This window comes from Belonocnema kinseyi, chromosome 4 (assembly GCF_010883055.1).
Source record: "Belonocnema kinseyi isolate 2016_QV_RU_SX_M_011 chromosome 4, B_treatae_v1, whole genome shotgun sequence".
In the NCBI taxonomy this organism is placed as follows: domain Eukaryota; kingdom Metazoa; phylum Arthropoda; class Insecta; order Hymenoptera; family Cynipidae; genus Belonocnema; species Belonocnema kinseyi.
This window is the reverse complement of record NC_046660.1, coordinates 146,540,140-146,548,438: the sequence shown is the minus strand read 5'-3', so window position 1 is coordinate 146,548,438 and position 8,299 is coordinate 146,540,140. Positions and strand designations below refer to the sequence as shown.

The window sequence follows — 8,299 nt, the reverse complement described above, 5'->3', positions numbered from 1 at the left end:
TTTGTGATTATTTGAGTTGTTGTTTTTCTAATATTTAATTTTAGTTCTTCATCTTTTACATTTTTGATGCAATTTTCCACATTAGCAATGATGTTATTTGTCAGAATTTTATTAACATCGAAAGGAATACCATGTTTATTCCCTAAATCTATTTTAAAATGTAGTTAACATTATTTAATTTGGAGCCTATTCTAATTTTGAGGCTTCAAAGTGTTAAGTTTTCAAATGATGTATACAAAAAAAAAAAAAAAAAAAAAAAATTTAACTTTTGACGATCAGAAAAATTGGGCTCTCTCCAAAATTATGCTCAATTGAAATGTCTTATTTTGGATTTAACATCAACATTGTACAGGTAAATTTATACACAATACTCAAAAAATATTTTATTATTATTATTATTATTATTATTTTAAATGAAGTTGGTAATCCTTTCAAATGTATTACATATTGTTAAAAAAAAAAATTTTTTATATTAGGTGATGTATTACCTTGAAGAAGACCTGCAACTAGGTTGAAACGTACGTTGGTTATATTAATTAAAATTGACGAATAAAGATTCATTGAGATCTGAATCGATTTTTATTTATATTGGACCGTATGACCAGAATAAAACACATTCTCTCATTAAAAACAAAGTTGTTAATAATAACAAATCTGAAGGTCGTGAAAGGATTGTTACCTAATATCAACTTTCAGCTCCACCCTTAACCCGTATATTACATAGTAACACTTGGCGAAACCCTGACGTGCGTTACGTTATACTTGAACGGACACAAATTACACGATTACTGGTGTATTCAATTATATTAGAGATGTGGGTAAAGCTGGAAGTACCACTTTGCCTAAAGAACGTCAGACCTATGCCATAATTGAGGGCTCATTTAAGACTCATTTAATACCCAAAAGCCAAATTTTGGGATCTGCATTTTTAAAAAAAAATGCATGGTACTGCCAGCTTTACATAAAGCCAGCAGTAACATGGTAGAAATATTCGTGATATCAAATTTTTTCTTTCACAGGAATTGAAGGCTCATTGAAGGCATGATCCGTCGCACAATTTTTCAAAAACAACCCCTATCATAAATAAACTACCCTAAAAATTAAATATGCTTTAAACTGAAAATAAAGTACTTTAGATTTGAAGGCTCATTTTCGGTTCTCCAACGCCCCCAAACTCAATTTTCCAAAACCAACCCTTGATGTTAAAAAACTACCCCTTACTTAAAAGTGCTGATGAAGAGCAATGAATATACACTAATCATAAAAAACTGAGTACATGAGAATTGAAAGCTCATTAAAGGCTCTCGTTTAACCCACGGTGCAATTTGTCAAAAACAACCCCTATCATACATAAAGTACCCTAAGAATGAGATATGGTCTAATCTGAAAATTGAGCACACCAGAATTGTAGGCTCATTTTAGGCTCTCTAACGCCCCCAAATTCAATTTTCTAAAACCATCCAGTGATGTTAAAGAACTGCCCCTTACTTAAAAGTGCTGCTAAAGTGCACTGAATATGCACTAAACATAAAACTGAGTGCATCAGAATTGAAGGCTCCATTAAAGGCTCTCCAACGCCCCCAAAATCAATTTTCCAAAAACATCCCCTGATGTTAAAAAACTACCCCTTACTTAAAAGTGTTGAAAAAGGGCACTGAATACGTACTAATCATAAAACTGAGTGCATCAGAATTGAAGGCTCATTAAAGGATCTTGTTGTACCCACGGCGCAATTCTTCAAAAACAACCCCTATCGTAAATAAACTAACCTGAAAATTAAATATTCTCTAACCTGAAAATTGAGCACACCAGAATTGTAGGTTCGTTTTAGGCTCTCCAACGCCCCCAAATTCAATTTTCCAAAACCATCCCTTGTTGTGAAAAAACTACCCCTTACTTGAAAGTGCTGATAAAGTTGAATGAATATGCACTAATCATAAAAAACGGAGTATTTAAAAATCGAAAGCTCATTAAAGGCTCTTGCATGACCCATGGCGCAATTGTTCAAAAACAACCCCTATCATAAATAAACTACCCTGAAAATTAAATATGCTCTAATCTGAAAATTGAGCACGCCAGAATTGAAGACTCATTTTTGGCTCTCTAACGCCCCCAAAGTCAATTTTCCAAAACCATCCCCTGATTTTAAAAAACTACCCCTTACTTAAAAGTGTTGAAAAAGGGCACTGAATACGTACTAATCATAAAACTGAGTGCATCAGAATTGAAGGCTCATTTTAGGCTCTTCAACGTCCCAAAAATCAATTTTCCAAAACCATTCGGTCATGTTAAAAAACTACTCCTTACTTAAAAGTGCTGCTAAAGAGCACTGAATATACTCTTGTCATAAAACTGACTACATCAGAATTCAAGGCTCATTAAAGGCTATTGCATGACCCATGGGCAATTTTTCAAAAACAAGCCCTATCATAAATAAACTACCCTGAAAATTAAATATGCTCTAATCTGAAAATTGAGCACAACAGAATTGAGGGCTGATTTAAGGCTCTTCAGCGTCCACAAAGTCAATTTTCCAAAACCATCCGTTGATGTTAAAAAAGTACCCCTTCTTTAAAAGAGCCCATCCAGTGTACTGAATATACACTAATCATACAACTAAGTAAATCAGAATTAAAGGCCCATGGAAGGCTCTTGCATGAATTATGTCGCAATTTTACAAAAAAAAAAAACCATTATCATAAATAAAGTACGCTAAAAATTAAATATGCACTAATCTGAAAATTAAGTACACTGAATTGAAGGATCATTTTAGGCTCTTAAACGCCCCCAAAATCAATTTTCCAAAACCAACACTTGATGTTAAAAAACTACCCTTAATTAAAAGAGCTGACACAGTGCACTGAATATACACTAATCTTAAAACTAAGTAAATCAGAATTGAAACCTCATTGAAGGCTTTTGCATGACCCATGGCGCAATTCTTTAAAAACAACCCCTATCATTAATAAACTAACTTGAAAATTAAATATGCTCTAATCCGAAAATTAAGCACACCAGAATTGAAGGCTCATTTTAGGCTCTCCAACGCCCACAAAATAAATTTTTCAAAACCATCACTTGATGTTAAAAAACGACCACTTAATTAAAAGAGCTGATAAAGTGCACTGAATATACACCAATCGTAAAACTAAGTAAATCAGAATTAAAACCTCTTTGAAGGGTCTTGCATTACCCATGGCACAATTTTTCAAAAACCACCCCAATCTTAAATAAACTACACTAAAAATTAAATATGCTCTAATCTGAAGATTGAGCACACCAGAATTGAAGGCTCATTTTAGGCTCTCCAACGCCCCCAAAATCAATTTTCCAAAACCATCCGTTGATATTAAAAAACTACCCCTCAATTAAAAGTGTTTAGAAAGTGCACTGAATACGCACTAAACATAGAACTGACTGCATCAGAATTGAAGGCTCATTAAAGGCTCTCGCATGACCTATGGCGCAATTTTTCAAAAACAACGCCAATCGTATATAAACTATCCTAAAAATTAAATATGCTCTTATTTGAAAACTGAGTACGCCAGAATTAAAGACTCATTTTAGGCTCTCCAACGCCCATAAAACCAATTTTCCAAAACCATCCCCTGATGTTAAACTACTACCCCTTACTTAAAAGTGTTGAAAAAGGGCACTGAATACGTACTAATCTTAAAACTGAGTGCATCAGAATTGAAGGCTCATTAAAGGATCTTGTTGGACCCACGGCGCAATTCTTCAGAAACAACACCTATCATAAATAAACTACCCTGAAAGTCAAACATGCTATAATCTGAAAATTGAGCACACCAGAATTATAGGTTCATTTTAGGCTCTCTAACGCTCCCAAATTCAATTTTCCAAATCCATCCCTTTAGGTGACAAAACTACCCCTTGAAAGTGCTGATAAATTTGAATGAATATGCACAAATCATAAAAAACTGAGTATATCAGATGTGAAAGCTCATTAAAGGCATAGAGGGCTCATTTTAGGCTCTTCAACGCCCCCAAAATCAATTTTCCAAAACCATTCCTTGATGTTTAAAAACTACACCTTACTTAAAAGTGCTGCTAAAGGGCACTGGATATACACTAATCATAAAACTGATTACATCAGAATTGAAGGCTCAACCGAGGCTCTCGCATGACCCATGGCTCAATTTTTCAAAAACAGCCCTTATTATAAATAAACTACCCTGAAAGTTAAATATGCTCTAATCTGAAATTTGAGCACACCAGAATAGAGGGCTCATTTCAGGCTCTCGAACGTCCATAAAATCAATTTTCTAAAAACATTCTTTGAAGTTAAAAAACTACCCCTTACTTAAAAGTGTTGATCAAATACACTAAATATGCACTAATCATAAAACTATGTACATCAGAATTAAAGGCTCATTAAAGCCTCATGCATTATCCGTGGCGCAATTTTTCAAAAACAACCCCTATCATGCATAAAATACTCTGAGAATTAAATATGTTTTAATCTGAAAATTGAGCACACCAGAATTGAAGTCCCATTTTAGGCTCTCAACGCCCAAAAAATCAATTTTCCAAAACCATCCTTTGGTGTTAAAAAACCACCTCTTAATTAAAAGAGCTGATACATTGCACTCAATATACACTAATCATAAAACTGAGTACGTCAGAATTGAAGCCTCCTTGATGGCTCTTGCATGACTCATAGCGCAGTTGTTAAGAAACAACCCCAATCATAAATAAACCCTAAAAATTAAATATGCTCTAATCTGAAAATTGAGCACACTAGAATTGACGGCTCATTTTAGGCTCTCCAACGCCCCCAAATTCAATTTTCTAAAAACATCCCGTAATGTTAAAAAACTACTCCTTACTTAAAAGTGCTGCTAAGGGGCACTGAATATATACTAGTCATAAAACTTAGTACATCAGAATTCAAGGCTCATTAAAGGCTCTTGCATGACCCATGGGCCATTTTTCAAAAATAACCCTTATTCTATATAAACTACTCTGAAAATAAAATATGCTCTATTTGAAAATTGAGCACACCAGAATTGAGGGCTCATTTTAGGCTCTCCAACGTCCACAAAGACAATTTTCCAAAATCATCCGTTGATGTTAAAAAAGTACCCCATAATTAAAAGAGCTGATACAGTGCACTGAATATGCACTAATCATACAACTAAGTACATCAGAATTAAAGGCTAATGGAAGGCTCTTGTTTGACCTACGGCGCAATTTTGCAAAAACAACCCCTATCATGAATAAACTGCCCTAAAAATTAAATATGCTCTAATCGGAAAACTGAGCACATCAGAATTGAAGGCTCATTTGAGGCTCTCCAATGCCCCCAAAATCAATTTTCCAAAACCATCCCTTGATGTGAAAAAACTACCCCTGTCTTGAAAGTGCTTATAAAGTTGAATGAATAAGCACTAATCATAAAAAACTGAGTATCAGAATTGAAAGTTCATTAAAGGCTCTTGCATGAGCCATGGCGCAAGCTTTCAAAAACAATTTCTATCATAAATAAACTGCCCTAAAAATTAAATATGATTTAATCTGAAAATTGAGCACACCAGAAATGAAGACTCATTTTAGGCTATCGAACGCCCCCAAAATCAGTTTTCCCAAACCATCCCTTGATGTTAAAAAAGTACCCCTCACTTAAAAGTGCTGATAAAATACACTGAATATCCACTAATTAGAAAACTGAGTATTTATATAGCGAGGTAGATTTTTAATAGCGAAGGATGGTTTTGGAAAATTTATTTTGGGGACGTTGGAGAGCCTAAAATGAGCCTTCAATTCTGGTGTGCTCAATTTTCAGATTAGAGCATATTTAATATTTTGAGTAGGTTATTTATCATGGGTTTTTTTTTTTAAATTTCGCCGTGGGTCAAACAAGAGCATTTAATGAGCCTTCAATTCTGATGTACTCAGTTTTATTATTAGTGCGTATTCAGTGCACTTTATCAACGCTTTCAAGTAAGGGGTAGTTTTTTAACATCAAGGGATGGTTTTGGAAAATTGATTTTGGGAGGCGTTGAAGAGTCTTAAGTGAGCCCTCAATTATGGCATAGGTCTGACGTTCTTTGTGCAAAGTGGTACTTCCAGCTTTACCCACCTACATGAGAAATATATTATAAAGATTTTAAGAGAATTAAAAATACTTTAAAGGATCCGTCGGCCAAGCATGATTAATTTGGAATCAGTTGATCACAATTCAATTGTTTCAGAAGAATTCGGATAATTTAAAATACTTTCAGCGTTTGCTTTTACCGGTGTGACTGCAATGATGGCCAATTTCAGCCCACTCTGGATTTTTTGTGGCAGGACGAAAACGTTAAGATAGTTGCAAAGAGGGAACGTACACAACTATTCACACTCCATCTGTCGATGTTTTCGCTGTTGTTGAATATTTTTGCTGATTCATTAGTTTACATATTTATAAATTTATAACGCCGGATTCAATCTTGTAAAGTTTTTGATTTCTCGCGTCGTATTCCTCTATAATTATTAATCAAGAAGCTTCTACGTCAAGGTATATTGTCACGGGACTCAGCTGCGCAACGAAAATTCTTAAAATTGCTTCGCAACTAATTTAGAAGCATAAATATGAGCAAAAAGTTATTTATGTCGACATTGATATCCTAAAGATTTTCTAGAGGATAACAAATTTTGTTAGATACTCTTTAACGTCTTCACCATTTCGCTTTTTTCGCTGCGTACGTTGTCTGAAGTCTTTTTTAGCAAGGTGGCCTTATTTATTTGGCTTTAATGTGGGCGGAGAAGCTCTGTTAGTACGCCCTTCCCGTGGTGCTCAGGTTATGAAGCCCATTATGCCACATCCGCATGTATTTTTAAGGCAGCTCGCCGACTCTGGATGACTAGATTAAGATAGATCTCGGTGTATTTCCTTGTTTCCAGCATTCTGGAATAATAGCTCTCCGGTGCCAGGCCTACCCCATGTCAGACTGTGGAGAAGCGTCCGTTGGTACCAGAAAAGGGAAATAGTTTCAAGTTTATTCCATACTTTTCTAGATGCCTAGCAGCCTCAAATCTGCTTCATTTTTGAAGGGTGAATAATAAATTTAAATCAAACTTAACTTTACGATCCTGGGCGATCCATGCCTTCTGTGTTGTGACAGATGCATAATTGAGTCACGACGAAAAACGCGAATTGTGATCTCCAACATAGTTAATGAAATCAAAGTTGTCGAAGTAATTCTAAAAGGTATCTAAATTTTACAAATTTTAATTTTTTTTAAATTATAAAAATCTTGAGATTATATTAAAAGGGGGAAAATGAAAACTTGTCGGGATTATTAGTATAAAAGAAATCTCGTATAGTTTTCATTTTCTGCTCCTGTTAATGCATTCTCATACTTTCTGCAATTTTTTCAATTTAGTATATTAGCAAATTTAGATATATTTTATAATTACTTTGTCAAATTTAGGTTTGCAAATTGTATTGATCGTACTGGTGACTGTTTAAGTGACACCTTTTTTTCCATCGAAGATATTTTTTTGAAATTTGTATTTGTATAGTTTTGTAGCTCTGGAATAGTGAAATAATTTTTTGGTTCACGTAATACTGAGGGTATTAATGAATATTCTCCTATAATATAAAATATTCAGTACGTTTTGTGCCGAGAGTTTAGTGTTTGACTTGAGCTAAGAATTTACCCTTATGAGGTTAGCAAATGTTAAAAATGGTAGGTTGTTTTGGCAGACGGCAACATTTTTCGACACTAATAATATACAAACATTAAGCACAAGTGACTGATGTAAGTTTTACCGGGACGTGTTTCCGCCCAGACTGTTATCAGATGTTAATTTCATGTCAGTGCTGGATCCAGTTCTTCTTTTTCCTCGGAACCCTGTTCTCGTCAAAGATAGGGGTCTCAAGTGTCGATTGTTTAATTTTGAGTATAAAAACCAAAGTGATTTCGATCAAACTTACTGGTAAAGTTTCCTCGTGATGAAAGATGAATAACGTAATTTTCTCAAAAAATTTTTTTTTAATTGAATGGGTGAACCATCCCTACATATATTTAAAGTTGTGTTAAAAATATTTAAATTCACCGAAAAAAATGTGAAAAAATTTATTTTGCACTTGAGACAAAAATAAAGTTGACGTATTTCACCAAACAAATTTGAAAAAAACTTAATGGGGTGGCCACCCTTAAAACTTTTTACTTTGTGTCTATGATAATATATACCAGGTGTATACATATGAAACCGGTATTGCCATTTAGCGGCCAGTAGGCACAATTGTAGGCACTGTCGGAACTTACCATTTGTGCTAATTGGCGTATTG

General features: G+C 34.3%; 1 protein-coding gene across 3 annotated transcripts in view; it reads left to right on the top strand.

Annotated features, from left to right (window-relative positions):
• LOC117170749 (F-BAR domain only protein 2) overlaps positions 1 to 8,299 on the top strand; it is a 201,048-nt gene that overhangs the window by 70,147 nt on the left and 122,602 nt on the right. The window lies entirely within an intron of this gene.